Raw genomic sequence first — 21,922 nt, 5'->3', positions numbered from 1 at the left:
GGCTTTCGCCACATCCCTCTTTACCTGCTGCCGCATCTCCTTGTCCTCCTGCCTACTTTTCTCATCTCTCTGTCGATCCCAATTCTGTTTTGCCAACTAATTCTCCTTATGCTTTCCTGCACTTCCTCATTCCACCATCACATCTCTTTGTCTTTCTTTCTATTTCCAGATGTCACACCAAGTACTACTTCTGCAGTAGTTGCCCAATCATCCAGCACCTCTTCACCACCACCGAGCCCCTGTCTGACCTCTTCCCAGAACCTTACACTACAGTCTTCCTCCTTCATCTTTCACCATCTTGTTCTTCTTTCAATCCTTACTCTCCTGGTGCTCTGTAGGATGGTTTTGGCGGTAAAGAAGAAGATTTTTTACCGCCAAAACCATCCTACAGACCACCATCCGATGCTGTCTATCTTATAACACCTTATAGTCTACAATCTCCTTCAGGTTACATCTCCTGCACAGAACATAGTTCACCTGTGTGCACCTTCCTCCACTCTTATACGTCATCCTATGATCCTCCTTCTTCTTAAAATACGTGTTCATCACTGCCATTTCCATCCTTTTAGCAAAATCTACCATCATCTGCCCTTTCACATTCATCTCCTTTAAGCCATACCTACCCATCACCTCTTTTGCTTTCACCTACATACCCATTAAAGTCTGCCCCAATCACCAATTGTTCATTCCTAGGTACACCACCTACCACTTCATCTAATTCACTCCAGAATTTTTCCTTCTCCTCAATCTCACAGCCGACTTGTGGAGCATAAGCACTGATGAAATTTATCAACCATTCAACTTCCCGCTTAACGTTCATCACCCTATCAGAAACTCTCTTCACCTCCACTACACTCTTACTGTACTCTTCCTTCAGAATCACCCCTACACCATTTCTCTTTCCATCCACACCATGATAGAACAGTTTAAACCCACCTCCAATGTTCCTGGCCTTACTCCCTTTCCACTTGGTCTCCTGAACATACAACATATCCACCTTTATCCTCTCCATCAATATCAGCTACCTCTCTCCCTTTACCAGTCATAGTACCAACATTTAAAGTCCCACCCCAAACCTCCACTCTCCTCCACTTCTCCTTTCTCCTGCCGTCTCTGTAGACGTCTTTCTCCTCTCCTTCTCCTCTCCTTCTCCTCCTTTGGCTAACCATCTGTTTGTGGACGATTAATGCTCGTGCGGATCGATTTAATTCTGGATTTTGGTCCCAGAGTCAAGGCTGAATATTTAACATTTTGTCCTCTACTGTGTCCAATGACTTATTACACAGGCATTTGTAATCAAACACAGATAGCCTTTTAACAGTCTAAATAAATTTTAAATCAACTTTCTGAAACCTCCTTTCTCCACAGTTTGAATAGATACCATGTCTTTTGGTATGTGATGTGTTTTTGCACTCGTCTTGTCAGAGTACCGGCAGCAAATAAAGACTTTATTGAGTCTAGTAATTAAATGTATTTTGATTTTAAGGCTCGTCAACATTATCAACTTAGAGTACAGAACTAATCAAAGTACAGAAATGAAATGAAACAGTACAGTAGTACAAAGACAATCTTGAACATAACCTGCCAAACAGTTTCAGGACCTCAGGCTGGATGAAGTACGTAGCAACTGCATTAAACACAGCCAAAACTAGACTTGAATCTGATAACTTTTTTTCTATATTATACTGTGAAAAAGGATGTTTTTTTTTTTTTTTTCTTCTAATCTTCAGCTATCATTATGGATTATCTATTTATAATGGCCCTAGATTCCTGTTCTTGGATGACAGAATTAAAACCCAATATGATCTGCCATTGTAGCCTATTCATTTCGAGATTTGATGTGAATATTTCTTTATGCTCACCATGTATTTACACTGTAAAAAAATCTGTGGCAGCTGTGGTTGCCAGCAGTATGCTGTAAAATTACAATGGGTTGCTGTTATTGAAATGAACTGCATTATACTGTTTTTGTTAGCTTCAGCATACAATTGTTATTTAGAAGCATATAGCTGTGAAATCACATGCTTATCACATCCAAATAATTGTTAATTTTAATGCAATTAAAATTTTATATTTGTATTTATGCATTACAAAGAAATAACGACGTAATGCCTTAATTTTTATTTTAATACAACAGCACAAAAGCACCAATCAACAAATCAAAATACAAAAATGGCTGGAGAAAAAGCAAACAAACAAAAATACAAATCTAGTCTTAAATCAAGCTTTGCCCAACACCAGGCCAAAAATATATTCTAAAACAAATTACTTAAAATTATTAAATAAATTAAAGTAAACCTACCAAACTAGTCACTTTTTATTATCAAATGGGTCTGTAACAAATGATCTGCAATCTACAAATCAGTATTTAACAAAAACAAAAAAACACCAGCCCACTACATATTTCTAAAAACCAACAGCATGAGTAGGGAGTGTCAGATACATTTTAAATGAAGTGCCACTCAAAGTCCATAAGTCTCTTTGGGACTGACGTCCCAATATCATTTCTTTATATCATGACAGTCTAACAGTCTTCTTCTTCACAGTTTTCCCAGTTTTTTTTAGATGTCACTTTTCAGCTTTGGTCCCCTTTAGTGTATTTATCCCAACAAAGCATCTGAAAAATAAGAGTGAAAGGGTAAACAATGATTTAAAAATGTATGATTTTTAATTCTCAAAATTTCCTTTGTATGATTTCTGAAGAATCTGAATAATAATATAAACAAAAACATATGTTTTGACGTTATGAATTTCTTCACTGAAAAAATAGATAACATTTAGAAAAAAAAATTGTGGCGGTCCAACCTCTGACAGCATCTCCTAACATTATCTCGCCTACAACTCCACATCTACACGGTTTTACATAGGACAGGAAGAGCTGTATGATCTTATTACTAAAGCTAAATCAACAACATGTCAGTTAGATCCCATTCCACCTCCTCTATTGAAGGAAGTGTTTTATACAGCTGGTAAGCCTTTTCTCAATATTATTAACTCCTCACTATCCTTAGGTCACGTCCATAAATCCCTCAAGTTAGCAGTTATTAAGCCCCTAATTAAAAAACCTAATCTGGATCCAAACACGCTATTGAATTACAGACCAATTTCAAATCTTCCATTTATGTCTAAGATTTTAGAAAAGATTGTCGCTGCCAGTTAGGTTCCCACTTACAAGAGAACAATATCTTTGAAGAGTTTCAGTCAGGTTTTAGGCCCCATCATAGAACAGAAACTGCCCTAATTAAAATCACTAATGACCTGTTTTTAGCTTCAGACCAAGGCTTCATCTTGCTGTTGGGTTTACTACATCTTAGTGCTGCATTCGACACTATAGACCATGATCTCCTGCTAGATCACTTACAGAATTACATCGGTATTCAGGGACAGGCATTAAGCTGGTTTAAATCCTTCCTGTCCGATCGTTACCATTTCGTAGACTTAAATGGAGCGTTATCCAGGCTAATGCTAGTAAATTATGGCGTGCCACAAGGTTCAGTTCTAGGACCCCTGATTTTCACAATATACATGCTTCCCTTAGGAAACATTATTAGAAGGCATGGAATTAGCTTCCATTGTTATGCTGATGATACCCCGCTATATATCAACAAAACCAGGCGATACAGCTTAATTAGCTCGCATAACTGAGTGTGTTAAAGAAATAAGAGATGGATGGCCGATAACTTTCTACTACGAAATTCTGATAAGACGGAGATTTTGCTCATCGGCCCAAAAACCAGTATACAGAAGCTCCAGAATCTCAACCTGCATTTAGACTGATGTTCTGTAACTACTAGTTCAACGGTAAAAGACCTGGGATTTATTTTAGACAGCAACTTGTCTTTTAACAATCATATCAACCAAGTTACAAAAGCAGCCTTCTTTTACCTTGGAAATATTTCTAAGAAACATGTTCTCTATATCCGATGCAGAGAAGCTCGTCTATGCATTCATGACCTCCAGAATAGACTATTGTAATGCATTACTTGGTGGATGTCCTACATCATTAATTAACAAGCTTCAGTTAGTTCCGAATCTGGCAGCAAGAGTTCTTACTAGGTCAAGAAAATATGACCATATAACCCCAATCTTATCATCCCTGCACTGGCTTCCTGTTAAGTTTCAAATAGACTTCAAACTACTACTTCTTACTTATAAAGCACTAAATGGTTTGGCTCCCATGTATCTCTCCAGTCTTTTAACACACTACAATCTGCCACGCTCCCTGAGATCTCAAAACTCTGGGCTTCTAGTAGTTCCTAGAATAGCAAAGTCCACTAAAGGTGGTAGAGCATTTTCACATTTAGCTCCTAAACTATGGAATAGTCTTCCTGACAGTGTTCGGGGCTCAGACACACTCTCCCAGTTTAAGTGCAGATTAAAAACGTATCTTTTTAGCAAAGCCTACACATAACATATGTCTCATATCATAACCTTGTGCTCCAGAACATCTGATCACATGCACATTATCAACTTGTGCTGTTAATATCATGAACAGCAGCTACGCTAATTCCTCTCCACTGCTTCTCTTTCTCTCCGCATCCCGAGGCATCCTGAGGTTGGCCAGCTCCAGTCACGTCCCACCTCATGAAGATTATGGACCTTTTGAAGAAGTAGATGCCATCTATCATCTAGGGACATACCAGTGCCAATTGGATCCCACTACATGTGTGGTTTTGACATTGGACCTCCTGGAGTGTTTAAAGGCTCTGGCATGGAGAAGCTGATGCTGGATCTGTGATGATCACAAATGTTTAGCTCATAAAACTAGGAGCTACTAACCATATAGACTGTATAAGACTGTAGAAAGAACATTACTTATAATCTTACACTCCAGTACTCATGTTAGTTCTTACTCTCCAGTGTTCTGTATTGTTGAAAGATTTATGATCAAACTCTTGAGGTCACCGAAATGAGGATGGGTTCCCCTTTTGAGTCTGGTTCCTCTCAAGATTTCTTCCTCATAACATCTAAGGGAGTTTTTCCTTGCCACAGTCGTCACGGCTTGCTCATCAGGGATAAATGCACACTGTTCACCTTGACTGTTGAGTTCTGTAAAGCTGCTTTGAGACAATGTCTGTTGTGAAAAGCGCTATAGAAATAAACTTGACTTGGCAAAAACATATGCAAAAAGATAGTTTTAATAGTCTTTAAGAGAAATCAAGTTCAAGAGCACAGGATTTTTATTAAGGTACTTTGATTAATTTAATGATTAATTATGGATAGATAGTTTAGTGGATAGATATGATTGAAGTTTAAATATGTCTGGTTGTCAATACAATAGAAGTGAATTTACTCTCCCTGACATGAATTCCAAAGATTGTTGTGAAAAATCCATGCTGTATTTTGTTGACAAAATCACATCAGTGAGACAGTGCCTCATAGGACAGGTCCCTGAGAGCACCGAGGCTCCTTTGTGCTCAGCTGTTTTTCAATTTTTTCGATCCTGTTTCTCTCTCCACTCTTTCAGACACTTACTTCCAACATCATTCCCTCTAGATGTAGTACTGACCAGACTACTAAAAGATGTTTTCAGTCCCTGCCTTGTAGACTTTTTTAATGATTGTCTTAAGTTGGTGTCAGATGTTTTTAAACACATTGTCTTCACTCCACTCTTAAAAAACCCATATTGACCCTTCAAATTTAGCTAATTTCAGACCTATTTCACACTTACCCTTCCTCTCTAAAATACTAGAGAAACTTGTATTTGATCAATTATAACAAATTTTAAATGAAAATTAAATTCTGGATAAAGTTAAATCTGGTTTCAGATCACATCATAGCACTAAATCTGCCCTATGAATGATTCACAATGATATAATGCTCACAAGAAATAGCGGCTGCCCAGTTGTGTTGATCCTTTTAGACCTTACAGCAGCCTTTGACACCATAGATCAGAGGATTCTCATCTCTAGGCTAAAAAACATGGTTGGAATTCGTGGTACAGTTCTCGATTGGTTCACGTCTTACATGTCAAATAGAAGTTTTTCTGTGAGATGGGGTAACATCACATCTTTGAGTGTCCCTCAATTCTATGGTGTACCACAGGGATCGATACTTAGCCCAGTGTTGTTCTCCCTATGTACTGTATGCTACCTATGGGTACTATCATTAGAAAACACATTTCATTTCACTCTCATCTCAATCCACTTCTATGCTGATGACATCCAATTATATGTTCTTTTAAAACCAGATTCCATCAGTGCGCTCCAGTCCTTGTCTGGCTGTTTAAGTCTTAATAAGAATAAGTGTGCATGTATATTATTTAGTTTGCAGGAGCAGCCTAATTTTAACTTCAGGGGTCTCACACCAGAATTCAAATAAAAGGGTCAAAACCTAGGCATTATATTTGACAAAAATTTCTATTTTGCGAAGCAAGTAACCTACGTTGTTAAAAGAGAGAGAAATTACTTAATTCTAAATTTAAGTTCTGAATTGTATCATGATTAAAAACCTGAGGGGTCTTTAGGTACACTGAAATTTCAAACTGATTCAGACTTTGCTTTATTGAATAAAACTAAATGAACCAATTTGCTCAAATACAAACTAGCACATTGCAATAAAACAAGATTTAAAGCAGTGGATTCTAAAATAAGTCACATAAAGGTGGATCTTCTCCTGATAATAGCTTGGTCCGTGGTTTAGTGACTCAAAATGCAGACATGTCTATTATGTTATACTTACCAAGCAGGATCAAACAAGGAGTCACAGGCAGGTTACACGTCTTCTCAAGATTAGCAGGAGTGGCAGACATCTATTAGTGAAGAAAACTGATGTAAATCTGGTGTAACTGACAGTATCTATAAAAAAATAAAAAAATAAACCTTAATGTGCAACTTGTTTGTCCGTAAAGGATAAAGTTAATTCAGATAAGTCAAGTGGTTCAACCAGTCTTCTGATGCAATTCAATTGGTTTTTGGTGGGAACGGAACAAACTGTAACACGTAATCATTATCATAAGCTTATTTACACATCCTTCACTTGATGCATATGCAAAGATGTCTCCTTGTATCTTCCAAGGAGAATCTCCAGATTTTTTAATGAACAGTGAAAAATCAATTACATTTGCTCTGTCTTCACGTAGACCATTTGGATTGGCTTATTAGACATGGATTAAATCACTAGTGCATTACCTTATTGGTGCCTTAATGTCCTTTTTGGAGCTCCCTATTTGCTTGCCTTGTATGGACGAAAAAATTAAATGTATCCATTAAAATATCTTTATTTGCGCTCCACAGAAGAAATTCATATGAGTTTGAGACAGCATAAAAGTGAGTAAATAAACTAGAGAACTAGAGAGAATTCACCTATACAGGTGTTCTTACTAAGAACTTACGAACACAATAATTATAAGACAAACTTACACTTTCCTGAAGAATGAGTCCCTCTTGCTTCTCAAAGTGAGCCATTAGGAGCTGAACAACGTGGTATGATGAATCAATGGCTTCATCTTTGGAAAGGATTGACTTAACTTCTGAGTTGGTAGGCTTGCCTTTAAAAAACTGTACAATGCTTTTTCCACACTCCTCCATTAAAAGTTAGAGTGCACGTAGGACATTGATGTCAGTGAGAAGTTCAAAATGTGTGAATAGGCCTTTCTGGAGAAAAATTTTATTGGCCACTTTTCCATTAACCCTGCAACAGAAGGAGTTGGAACTCAATTTATTTGACATTGTTTGCCAGCAGAAGGTTTTCTCCATCAGTTGTTTTACTTTAGCCTTCTCAGCTCCCTTTGCTTTTTCTCGCAAGTAGACATGCTTAAGATTCTAACATATAATCTCAAAAAAAACATTAGTTTCCTCTTAAGCAGTCCTTCTCAAAAAGTGGGGCGCGCCGGTTCGGTTCGATGCCAGGGGGGGTGCGGGTGACCCCGGGGAACATGCTTATTTTTTGCCTCAGGGAGTAGGGTTTTTGCACCCGAACAAGAGCACACAGCACAGAGCAGGAGGTATGAAGTGCAGATAACAAACCCTTAAGAGACACAATGAAAAAATATTTAACACATAAAGAGCAAGGTGAAGAGAGACTGAGATAATGAGACAAACATAAGTCTCCCGAAAGCTAACACGAGGAAATATGACGAAGCGTATGTAGTGCTTGGCCTCACTGTAACTATGGTGGGAGACGAGGAAAGACTGATGTTTACGGTGTCTAAAAAATGTTGGCAGCGGACAGCATGAAGCCAAAAAAATTAACACTGCTCTAAAGGGAGATCAGGCTGAAACCATGTGCAACCATATGTGTCAGTGGGTCCTCTTTTAACACTGCTGCCTGATGACCGGTGCTGTCTGAAGCTGGTGAGGTTGTCTATTCTTGTCTTGATCTGTACCAAAAGTGAGCTGTAACCTAAAAGAGTTAAGCTCAGATTTTTAAAGTTTGTTTAAAAACTGTTTAAAATACATGTGCTTGCTCTTGAATCATAATGTCCACAAACAGATGAGTGGTCCAAAATAAATAATGAGCTCTGGGTAATGGCTAAGGAAATGATGGTAAGGTCTGAGACAGCAAGTAGAAAAGATTTGTTTCCTTAATTGTAGGTACTCATCTATCAAAACTCTTAAATACCATATTTGACCACAAGTGCAACAAGTGCAACAATTTCCATTAACAGTAAAATTAATCACCAAACTTCATATTATCCTCAAAAAACACCAGTTCTGTACAGCATGCCCACCTAGCTTCTCACTTCCTGGATTAATCTCACAGATCACTGTTGTCATTAACTAGAAACTTGAACTGGCTGATCCTTTGATTCAATTCCAGGTAGGTAAATTGTCGGCCAACTTTTACAAGATGGTGTATACATAAAGCAAGGTCAAACGACACTACACCTTTTTGCACCATGGGGGAAACCCTGGCTGATATAAATGATAGAAGGAGAGTTCATTAAACAAGGAGTCATCAACTTGATTCCTCCACTCTGGGTCCAACCTAATCAAGATTCTTAACATGATCTTTGTAAGACTGCACCATGGGAATTGTGGCCCTGGAAATTGGATCTTCCTGAAATGTAGATTTGTCAATGTATTTCTGCTGAAACCTGCCAATGTTATGTGAGCCTAAATTGTCACTAGCTATTGCCCACAAGATTCCTTTAACCTTCAGTCCATCTGGAAAAGCTACACCTGTGCTCTCAAGGTCTTTAAGGTCATTGACTAAGCACCTCATGACCATCTATTGACCAGAGTACCTAAAGTCTTGTTCCCTGTAGTGAAACCAATTGCCTTTGGTCAGTACTTGACCTATTATGAGGAAATAGATCTGCTAATGTGAGATACATGGCAAGCATTTTTTGTTTTTTCCTCCCAGCCTGAGTGTTCACAACCTCAAGAGTCTTGATATAAGACCAAACCTAATGCAGATTCATCTGCATGTTGCAAGTTTGCAGTTATGTTTTCAACATCCCACAAATCTTTTAGAATGTCCTTCGCCTTGACACAACATGTGCATATCACTGTACTGTTCTCTTACAGAATTGCAGTGAAGAAGAAATTCAACTGTTTATTTTACAGGTACATACTGTGTGAAACACTCTTTTCCTGCTTCATTCTGTCCCAGATGAATAGGTACAGGTTCAACATAATAAATACTGTTCTTGAAAAAAAAAAATTTCTACACTGATCGGATTATAATGTCTAATTATTAAATGAGGTAATAAATCTTGAGCTTTAAGATTGTCAAGTACTATTCTTATCATTGCATCCGGGACCTCAAGTGAGATAAATTTTCCTGCAAGTCTGAAAAGCAAATGGGACTGATCGATTTCATGTATTGACTGCATATCTACAACGATTGTCTAAATGACTGAAATTGCAAACCAAACTATTGCTACCTCAAATAAAAAAGAGCAAGATTCCTTCAAAACAAAGACTCATCCACATTTTCAGGACCAACATCTGGTTCCACATAGTTCTTACCAGCATCAGTCTGTGTATCAGACTGAAAATCAATGTCCTGAATCTGTGAGGAGGTGGCTTCAGGGATTGCTGTAATGGAGTCTATTGAGCCCCCTGTTTTTTCTTTGTTTTCTAGTCAAATGAGAGGTAAATGTTGATATAACCGCAAGTCTTTTACTGCACTGCTTGAAAGAGCATGAGAATTTTTGTCCCTCTTTAATGTGCATTTTGATATAAGAAATAAATTCAGGTACAGAAGAACCTTTGCATGCCACAAATGAACATGGCATTCGAGGGAAAGTGTAGTGTGGCTTCTGCCTTGCATCCTTATGGTGTCTGTACACATGAGATTTTAAACTTGCATGTTTTTTTTACCTGCCTATTACAGTTACGTATGCAACAACTAAATACAATACTTGAGGCAAATCTGACAAGAAAACATGCTGTAAAAAAACACGATATTTCTCTTCTACTTAATTAACTTATGTCAAGTCATTAAGTGTCTATAAAAAATAAAGTGTTCTGACACAGACGCTTTGCATGACCTCGTCATGCTAGTAATAGTTCTGCAATGATGCCAGCAGTGGTTTGAACAAGCATGTTCACATCAATCAGAAAATAATGATGATTTTTGATCATACCTCACTTACCTTTTACTGACATTAAGATTGGTACATTTACCCATTTCATAAATTTCAGGTATTTAACCACCGGTGTGTGCGTGACGGTAACGCATCCAAACGTGCTATGCTAATAAGCTCACTAGCCTGGATTCCTATTGAAACTGTCCTCTATGATTAAACAATCTACATGGATTGTAATTAAATATTACAAAGGCACTGATAATATAATAATGCTATTTTTAGTGCTAGTACTTGGTGGTGCTAGCTGATGCTAGTAATTGGTGTTGCTACAGTAGCGTGCTGGTGCAAGTAGTTGGTAATGGAATTGCAAATAGCAGCGCATAATTAAACATCTTACATTTTGAAAGTGTAATCACACAAGAAAAAAAACAACAATGATTTTTCTTTTACCACTTATGTTTTCTCAGATAAAGTTGAGGTAAAAATGTGCAGGTTGGATAAAACGTCAGAATTCTTACCTGCGTGTGTGATGTAACAACAGTCTGAGTAAGTATAATGGTTTAGTAGCTCAGACACACTTTTACATGGTAAAATCACACAATTGAGTAATCTGATTTAAATCACAGAAGCTTAATTGGATGTTTAAGATGTAATATTTAAAAGTAATCGGTAATTTAAGGATAGTACAATCATAGATAGAGTTGCAAACTTACCTCATGCAGATAATCCAAAATGTCTTCCTTTGTGCATGAAAATAAAAATAAGGTATAATACTGTTAAATTACAATGTAAAATTTTGTTGGGTGACCACACAATCTGAAGCAAGCAAATCTTCCCATGATGCATTGTAAAAAAAAAACAGCATTTTGCTTGTAAATTTCCATGTAGATTTACAGTAATTTTTTTACGGTGTAGTGTTTATAGGAGTTACAGCAACTCTACGCCTGCACTGTCATGTGCTTATATATTCATCCAGTCATGTGGCTTCAACACAGTTAAAATAAAACATGCAGACAAAGATCAAGTGCTTCAGGTAATGTTCACTTTAAACACAAGAATGAACAAAAAAAATTTAATCTTTGACTTCTTTGTTTGTAACATTGATGTTGGGGCTACAATGGGCACAATTAAGTATTTTAGAATCCTCTCCTGACAATTTTAGACAATTGTCTTTAAGTTTACACAGACTGCATTGAAAACAAACAAAAAAGCCATTAAAAGCCATTTGTGGGTGGAAATACCTTGTTGATAAGGGAGGTTCAATTAAATGGTCAGATTAGTTGCCTTAGTTTTTCTTATTTTCCTTATATTTGGATGTAGATCTAAGGTGAGAACAGTTTCACGAGAAACAACTGTGGGTTAAAATTTGGCATGCTGCAATTGTGTAAATTATGTTTAAGTAGATTTTTGAGAATGACCTAATTAATTAAAAACTGTGGCTGCCATTACTCAATCTGTTTTGAGTCAATGTTACAATTAAACACTCAGTCAACATTCGGCTATCATCATGAAACTTCAGGTTTAACCACCACTATCTCTTGCAGTCTTATTCAATTTGGCCTCACTATTCACGTGTCCTCAAAACCATGCGTTATTTCTTAGAAAATACATGTACCGTTAAATTTCTTTTTGACTGCATTGTTTTGCTTTATCTATGAAGAATTCCCAGAGCACTATAATCTGTTCAAATAAATTTGTTTATTTGTTAATTGCTTAATATGACAACAAAAGTTGTGAACCCATACAATTGTTATTTTTGGCCTTTTTCACAATTATGGTGTTAAACTACTCTGTATTTTCTGAATATTAATAATTTCCTAAAAGGTATTCATGTTTGTAAACAATGTGTCTGCCACATGAAAATCTAATTCTAGACAGCTTGTTGGCTAAGGGAAATGAGAGGTAGGTCACAGTTCTCTTTCATCATCTCGTGTTCGAGATCCACCTTTGGGAAGGGCATCCGTACCTGACCTCTGCAGAAGCATCCAATTGCACCAAGTCTGGCTTGACAGACAGGAGCTACCTCTCCTCAGTTACCATTCGCTTCTCGTGACTTTTGCAATCCTACCTCACAGCTCCCTGGTTCTTGGACTGCACTTTTTTTATCTTCAGGAGGACATATCGTCTGATCAGCCTCCGCCGGACCTGCCTGTCCTCAGCCAGGTTAGCTTCGCGAGCCGCCCATGCTTGCATTCCTTTTTTCTATAGGCTGCCCACCTGCCCTTTTTTTTTTTTCTTTTCATGGCGCTTTCTAAAGCGGCACCGGCTACACCGGTGGACAACCTATCACGGGCCGGCCCAACCGCGTGCAGTGCTCTCATCGCTATTGACCTCCCGGAGAACTGTAGCCATTGCCTGGCGCTCCCGAAAAAGCTCCTGCTACGCAGATTTAAAACGCCCGCTTCGCAGTGGGTCAATTTTGAGCTCTCCGAATCGGAGGGGGAAAAAGGCGACGACGCTGCGCACCCAGGGGCCTCCCGCGGTGCGACTTCCTCTGACTGGGCCGACTTGTGTTCTTCCCCGTTCGAGGATTTGCTACCGGTCGGCAACCGTCTCCCCGAAGGACCGACAGGTTCCGGGGATGAGATTGAGGCGGACCTTCCCGGCGGCTCGGATGACGAGGAAGCCATCCCGTCTTCCGCGGCCCCTCAGGCTCCCTCCGCCCCACCTTAATCAGTTTTGCTGGAGCTTTGTGAACGCGCTGCTGCTGCCGTTTCTGGGAGAGATTTTTTCCCCAGATCCCCGCATGTCGTCTCTAGTTTGGCCACTAGATGGCGCCATTGCACCATAAATGAGCGATCCGGCCGGATCGGCTCTCGGCATTCCGCCGGGCTGTGCTTGGGAGTCACGTGACAGGCTGGCTGTCTGAGTGGTATGGTCCCATACGGACGAGAGCTCCGCTCACATTCTGAAAGACGAAATCTCAACTCTTCTCGAGAAAAGAGCGATTCGAGTTGTATCCCCGCAGCTAAGTAATCAGGGTTTTTACTCTCGCTATTTCCTGGTCCCGAAAAAAGACGGTTCTCTCCGTTCTATTCTGGATCTCAGAGTGTTGAACAAACATTTAAGGAAATACAATTTCAGAATGTTATCACATGGCTCGCTCATACATTCGATAAAGCAGAATGATTGGTTTTGCTCGATCGATCTGAGCTATGCTTTTTTTCACATAAGCATCTATCCTCCGCACATGAAATTCCATCGTTTCGCCTACCAAGGCGTGTGTTACGAATTCATGGTCCTTCCGTTCGGTCTCGCTCTGAGTCCGAGGACGTTCTGTCTGTGTGTGGAGGCGGGGCTTGCGCCTCTGAGAACAGCGGGTTTTAGAATCCTCACATACATAGACGATTGGCTTATTATAGCCGATTCGAGAGAGAAAGTGATTTAAAACACTGCCCGTGTGCACAGTGTCAATGTGAACAAGAGCAATTTCACTCCCACTCAGGAGGTCATATTCTTGGGTCTGGAGCTGAATTCCGTTACGATGCGCATGCGCCTGTCACAGAAGCACATCTCTTCATTCATTAACTGTCTCGCACATGCCTCCGATTACAGGGTCTTATGGCTTCGGCTGTCCATGCTTTGCCTCTAGGTCTTCTGAGAACGAGGGCTTCCATGAAGTGGATTTTGTCCCTTCATCTCAGCCCGTTGCGCGATCTTTGCCGCTATGTCACAGTGACGTGTGCATGGCCGCGCTGCGCCTCTGGATAGCTGCGGAGTTTTACGTGCATGGGACCCCTTTCGGGGCGATCATGCTGCGGAAAGTGGTAACGACAGATCCTTTAACGGGGTGGGGAGCCACACAGGAGGGCAGATCAGTGAACGGTGTATGGCCGAACTTATATCAATTATTATATTTTATTTATATAAATTATTTGAAGGTCCTCACTGTGTTGAAAGCTCTAAAGCATTTTTTGCCTCGCCTGCAGGATCATCATGTGCTGGTGTGCTACGACAATATGACAGCTGTGGCACATATCAACCGTCAAGGCGGCATGCGCTCCTCCAAGCTTCACGCTCTAGCTCACAGGTTGCTGGTATGGAGCACACGGCATTTCCTGTTGTTACGAGCGACTCACGTCCCGGGCGTTTTAAACAGGGGCGCAGACCTTCTGTCGAAAGAAACCCCACTCTATGGAGAATGGCGGCTCCACCCTCAGATAGTGAGGCTGCTATGGGAGAGGTTCAGCCAGGCAACCGTCGATCTCTTTGCCTCGCGCAAAAACGCCCACTGTCCTATGTTCTTTTTTATTCGGGACGAGGACTCACCCCTCGGCGTGGACGCGCTGGCTTACCCATGGCCCAGCGCGCTGCTCTACGCTTTCCCTCTGCTCTGCCTGATAACCCCGACCTTGGCCAGGGTCGCAGTGCAGGGTTTGTCTCTGATCCTCATAGCTCCCAGGTGGCCCAAGGCACCTTGGCTAGTGGAGATAATTCCTCTTCTATATGCGGAGCCTTGGCCCCTCCCATTGCGCATGGACCTCCTGGCCCAAGCGAACAGGGAAATCTATCATCCTCACCCAGACAGGGTGGCTCTCTGGGCCTGGCCCGTGAGAGGGCGAATTTAAACACTTTGGGGCTTCCACTGCGTGTTATCGCCACGATTCAGAATGCCAGGGCCTCTTCCACACGTTCTCTCTATGATTGCAAGAGGAGTGGTGTGAGAAACACCAGCTCATTTTATATCTGTGCTTAGTCGCTGACATTCTGGGTTTTTTGCAGGACCTTATCGATCGTGGCAGAACCTTTTCGATAATTAAGGTCTATTTAGCGGCTATCGCTGTGTGTCACGTCGGGTTCGGCGACACTACAGTGGGACAGCACCCCCTTAGCCGTAGATTTATGAAGGGTGTGCACCGCTCCATCCCGGTCACCAAAAGTGTAGTCCCAGATTGGGATCTCTCCATGGTGCTGGAGGTGGCCCAACAGCCTTTTGAGCACCTGGGGGATATCTCCCTCAAGCTTCTGTCCCTCATGACGGCTCTGCTTCTGGCTTTGGCTTCCGCCAAACATGTCAGTGATTTGCATGCGCTCTCGGTTCATTCCTAGTGCACCAAATTCTCGTTCAATGGAGATAAGGTTTTGCTTAGGCCTAACCCGGCCTTCATGCCTAAATGCTTCCCAGCTTTCACTGGTGAGATGATTGGGCTCTTCGCCTTTCATCCTCCTCCTTTTTCCTCTGCGGAGGACCAGAGGTTGAATGCTTTGTGCCCTGTGCATGCCCTATGGGTTCACATGGACAGGACAGACTCTTTTCGAAGGAGCGACCAGCTCTTCATCTCTTGGGCCCCGCCAAACACGGGGAATCCCATCTTTAAGCAACGCCTCTCTCACTGGCTGGTAGAAGCCATCTCCTTGGCGTAGGAATCTAGGGGGCGTGCAGCCTCCAGGTGGCCTTAGAGCGCACTCCACTAGAGGTGTGGCTGCTTCTTGGGCTCTGTTTGGGGAAGTTCCCTTGCAGGACATTTGTGCCGCTGCGAGCTGGTCCTCTCCGCTCACCTTTGTTAGGTACTACCGGCTTGATGTTACCCGAACCCCCGGTGGCTCATGCGGTCTTAAGTGTGGGCTCTTCGTAGCCACGTGCTACTAGGCCTGCACTCCTTTCAACCCCGTCTGCCCGGCCTAGTGACGTATGTTTCAGGCATATAGTCTCCCCCGTTTTCCTGACACCCAGGTTGGTCCATTCACATGTGTATAAACATGTTCTCCTTCCTGCAGGCGGCCCGCTTGTTGGTCATCAGCGGGGTTCGAACATGCGTGTTACCACATGTCGTGGTTTTTATTCATGGCTGGGTTTTTATCCTGCGCAGTATGTTAATTCTTATGCTTTGTGACGTGTCGTGCAGCACCTGTTTGGCCGTCCTCTGGCTTACAGGGCCTCACTGTGAGTGTATTGGGCAATCAGGGAGTTGTCTATATCTCCCATAGGTGGATCTCGAACACGAGATGATGAAAGAGAACAATAGGTTACTTTCGTAACCCTGGTCCTCTGAAACATCGAGTGGAGAGATCCACCAAGTTTGCCCCACTTGCTGCACGAGAAGCGAATATGCTCACTGAGGAGAGGTAGCGCGTGCAGGTGCCTTTCGTCTGTCAAGCCAGACTTGGTGCAATTCGATGCTTCTGCAGACGTCAGGTACGGATGCCCTTCACATAGGTGGATCTCTCCACTTGATGTTTCAGAGAACCGGGGTTACGAAAGTAACATGTTGTTTTTTATATCAAAAGAACTGGCTTTATCCTGCCATTCCTTTTTACTGGAAAAGAGCATACTCATATTATAACCGATACACATATGTGTGTCCACCACACGATGCCTCAAGCTCCGCCATCTATTCGCAATTTAGTGCTCCCACTTCTATACAATTCTAATGAGCTGCAGCCTATTTTACATAACATCTTTGCAAGTATATGCAAAAAAAACTTGTCTGAACCATGTTGAGGTCATATTTCAAGTGAACAAACATAGGATAAGAGGCCTTCTTCTTTCGGCTGCTCCCATTAGGGGTCGCCACAGCGGATCATCCGTCTCCATACCACCCTGTCCTCTATATCTGCCTCTTTTACACCAACTACCTGCATGTCTTCCCTCACCACATCCATGAACCTCCTCCTTGGCCTTCCTCTTTTCCTCCTACCTGGTGGCTCCATCTTCAGCATTTTTCTACCAATATAATTCATGTCCCTTCTCTGCACATGTCCAAACCATCTCAATCTCGCCTCCCTCACCTTGTCACTAAAACATCCTACATGTGCTGTCCCTCTAATAAACTCATTTCTAATCTTGTCCATCCTCGTCACTCCCAACGAAAACCTCAACATCTTCAGCTCTGCTACCTCCAGCTCCACCTCCTGTTTTTTACTCAATGCCACTGTCTTTAATCCATACAACATCGCAGGTCTCACCACAGTCCTATAAACTTTCCCTTTCATTCCTGCAGATACTCTTCTATCACAAATCACTCCTGTCACTCTTCTCCACCCACTCCACCCTGCCTGCACTTTTTTCTTTACTTCCCTAACACACTCTCCATTACTTTGCACTGTTGACCCCAGGTACCTGAACTCCTCCACCTTCTCCACCTCTTCTCCCTGCAACCGCATCACTCCACTGCCCTCCCTCTCATTCACACACATGTACTCTGTCTTACTCCTACTGACTTTCATTCCCCTTCTCTCCAGCGCATATCTCCACCTCTCCAGGCTCTTCTCAACCTGCTCTCTACTCTCACCACAAATCACAATATCATCTGCAAACATCATAGTCCAGGGAGACTCCTGTCTGACCTCGTCCGTCAACCTGTCCATCACCACTGCAAACAGGAAAGGGCTCAGGGCCGATCCTTGATGCAGTCCAACCTTCACCCTGAACCAGTCTGTCGTACCTACTGCACACTTTACTGCCGTCACACTGTCCTGCACCACCCTCACATACTTCTCTGACACACCTGACTTCCTCATGCAATACCACAACTCCTCTCTCGGCACCCTGTCGTACGCTTTCTCTAAATCCACAAATACACAATGCAGCTCCTTCTGTCCTTCTCTATACTTCTCCATCAACATCCTCAAAGCAAATAAGGCATCTGTGGTGCTCTTCCTCGGCATGAAACCATACTGTTGCTCACAGATGGTCACCTCTTCTCTCAGCCTGGCTTCCACTACTCTTTCCCATAACTTCATGGTGTGACTGATCAACTTAATTCCCCTGTAGTTACTGCAGGTCTGCACATCTCCCTTATGCTTAAAGATCGGTACCAGCACACTCCTTCTCCATTCCTCAGGCATCCTCTCCCCTTCCAGAATCCTGTTAAACAATCTGGTTAAAAACTCCACTGCCATCTCTCCTAAACATCTCCACGCTTCTACCGGTATGTCATCTGGTCCAACCGACTTTCCATTCTTCATCCTCTTAATCGCTGCTCTCACTTCCTCCTTACTAATCCTATCTACATCCTGCTTCACCAACTCCACATCCTCCAACCTTCTCTCTCTCTGATTTTCCTCATTCATTAGCTGCTCAAAATACTCCCTCCATCTTCTCAACACACTCTCCTCACTAGTCAACACATTTCCCTCTCCATCCTTTATTGCTCTAACTTGCAGTACATCCTTCCCAGCTCGGTCCCTCTGCTTGGCCAATCGGTATAAATCCTTTTCTCCTTCCTTAGTGTCCAACCTCTTATACAGTTCCTCATATGCCTTTTCCTTGGCTTTCGCCACATCCCTTTTAACCTGCTGCCGCATCTCCTTGTACTCCTGCCTACTCTTCTCATCACTCTGTCGATCCCACTTCTGTTTTGCCAATCTCTTTCCCCTAATGCTCTCCTGCACTTCCTCATTCCACCACCACGTCTCCTTGTCTTGCTTTCTATTTCCAGATGTCACACCAAGTACTTTTCTAGCTGCCTCCCTCATCACTCCTGCAGTAGTTGCCCAATCATCCGGCACCTCTTCACCACCACCAAGCCCCTGTCTGACCTCTTCCCTGAACCTCACACTACACTCTTCCTCCTTCAGTTTCCACCATCTTATTCTTCTTTCAAACCTTACTTTCCTCCTCTTTTTCTTCGCCTCCAAAACCATCCTACAGACCACCATCCGATGCTGTCTAGCTACACTGTCCCCCGCCAACACCTTACAGTCTCCAATCTCCTTCAGGTTGCATCTCCTACACAGAAGATAATCCACCTGTGTGCACCTTCCTCCACTCTTATACGTCACCCTATGATCCTCCTTCTTCTTAAAATACGTGTTCACCACTGCCATTTCCATCCTTTTAGCAAAATCTACCACCATCTGCCCTTCCACATTCCTCTCCTTAAAACCATACCTACCCATCACCTCCTCATCACCTCTGTTCCCTTCACCTACATGCCCATTAAAGTCTGCCCCAATCACCAATCGTTCTTTCCTAGGTACACCATCTACAACTTCATCTAATTCACTCCAGAATCTTTCTTTCTCCTCCATCTCACAGCCAACTTGTGGAGCATAGGCACTGATGACATTTATCATCATCCCTTCAACTTCCACCTTCATGATCATCACCCTATCAGAAACTCTCTTCACCTCCACTACACTCTTACTGTACGCTTCCTTCAGAATCACCCCTACACCATTTCTCTTCCCATCCACACCATGATAAAACAGTTTAAACCCACCTCCAATCTTCCTGGCCTTACTCCCTTTCCACTTGGTCTCCTGAACACACAACACATCTACCTTTCTCCTCTCCATCATATCAGCTATCTCTCTCCCTTTACCCGTCATAGTACCAACATTTAAAATACCAACCCGAACCTCTACTCTCCTACACTGCTCCTTTTCCTGCCGTCTCTGTAGACGCCTTCCTCCTCTCCTTCTCCTCCTTCGGCCAACAGTAGCCCAATTTCCACCGGTACCCTGTCGCTAACGATACCTGTGGCGGTCGTTGTTAACCCCGGGCCTCGACCGATCCGGTATGAAATTCTCATTTGTGATCCGCATATTTGATTTGGCACATGTTTTACGCTGGATGCCCTTCCTAACACAACCCTCCCCATTTACCCGGGCTTGGGACCGGCACTAAGAGTACACTGGCTTGTGCCCCCCTAATGGCTGGGTTAAACATAGGATAAGAGGCTAAGTTTCAATAATTATTTTTCACAGGAATCATTGAGCTGAAATTTGTGCCTGTGCTCATTTGTAATAGAAATTAGCACAAGTTATCAAAAATCATACCCAATAAGCCAAAAACCATCTACTGGTCAGCTTACAGAAGACTGACTCATTTTATAGAATCTAATTTTGTCTGAAGCCATTAAATCCAGCATTTGATGTGCTGTTCAAGAAGCTGTTGTTTTTTTTTATAAAGCTAACATTTGAAAAGAGATTACATGTTCTCACTTTGATTTAATTAATTTCATTATTTGTATAAGACCTTTAACAATAGACGCTGTCTCAAATCAACTTTACACAAAAAAAAGAGTTTATTTTTGAAGTATATTCTGAAGTATACGCACACAAAGTTTTAATGAAGAAAAAGGCAGGAATATCACACACACATGCAGCAGCAGATTAGCGTGGTGCAGACAGCGTGAATGTGGAAAACAATAACGAACAAAGGTGTGGGTGTGAATGGGTGGTTTATATGAGTGCGTGGGAAATGGAAGTCAGGTGTGTCGGATAAGTAATCGGGCGAGGAGCTCCGTGCGGGTGGGGCACGCGCGGGTGAAGACGCAGGGTGCTCCCTGACACATGGTTAGGTTAAGTTTTTTTTCTTTTCTTATTCCTTATACTTTTTTCTCTATAATTAAAAGTTTTCTTAATGAGTGAGCCAGTGGTGACTGGCAAGGAAAATTTCCTCTCTGAACCTGTTTAAATTACTACATTCAGTGCATCAGCAACAACATCGTCATTTCTATTTGAATCTTTGTTATATATAGGCATTGCGTTAAATTATTATCCTATATAATGAAATAAATATTTTATATTTTACACGGGCAATTTTTATTTTGCAACATTTCCTCAGTCAAAAAATAATTAACTGAATAAAGAGTTTGTAGTCTGGTGAGTTTCCAAAAAAAAAAAAACTCATGAAGTTTCATTAGTAAGGCATAATTAGTAAGCATCTATCCAATGCTCACCTGCTATGTGTCATGGATGTGTATTCACTTTAAGAAAGCAGAAGGCTGATGAAACATTAAATGAGAATCATTATTTGTATTTGATAGTAAAATACGATAGTTTTCACAAAAATGAGAGCCTACATTCATTCATAAACTGTTAGAAAGTCTAAAATCAACATTTACTATTTTACAGGTTATATGGCATCCAGAGCGATGTACAAAAGTGAGTCTCTTTGAGTCTCTAGCAATGAATAAATCTACACTGGTACGCTAGATTACAAACTTAATATAAATAATAATTATTATATTATTATTTCCCACATACACATATGACATGCATGGCTATATATATATATATATATATATATATATATATATATATATATATATATATATATATATATATATATATATATATATACATACAGTGAAGAAAATAAGTATTTGAACACCATGCTATTTTGCAAGTTCTCCCACTTAGAAATCATGGAGGGGTCTGAAATTGTCATCATAGGTGCATGTCCACTGTGAGAGACATAATCTAAAAATAAAAATCCAGAAATCACAATGTATGATTTTTTAACTATTTATTTGTATGATACAGCTGCAAATAAGTATTTGAACACCTGAGAAAGTCAATGTTAATATTTGGTACAGTAGGCTTTGTTTGCAATTACAGAGGTCAAACGTTTCCTGTAGTTTTTCACCAGGTTTGCACACACTGCAGGAGGGATTTTGGCCCACTCCTCCACACAGATCTTCTCTAGATCAGTCAGGTTTCTGGCTTGTCGCTGAGAAACACGGAGTTTGAGCTCCCTCCAAAGATTCTCTATTG

The 21,922-nt window shown here is 41.4% G+C and overlaps 1 long non-coding RNA gene across 1 annotated transcript in view; it reads right to left on the bottom strand.

Moving 5' to 3' along the window:
• The window catches only part of LOC310733402, a 465,189-nt gene that overhangs the window by 2,286 nt on the left and 440,981 nt on the right, over positions 1-21,922 (bottom strand). The gene's annotated exons all lie outside the window — the stretch shown is intronic.

The sequence above is a fragment of the Silurus aristotelis genome (assembly GCF_946808225.1).
Source record: "Silurus aristotelis genome assembly, chromosome: 11".
NCBI lineage: Eukaryota > Metazoa > Chordata > Actinopteri > Siluriformes > Siluridae > Silurus > Silurus aristotelis.
The sequence above is the reverse complement of the archived record's forward strand: the minus strand, read 5'-3'. Positions and strand labels throughout refer to the sequence as shown.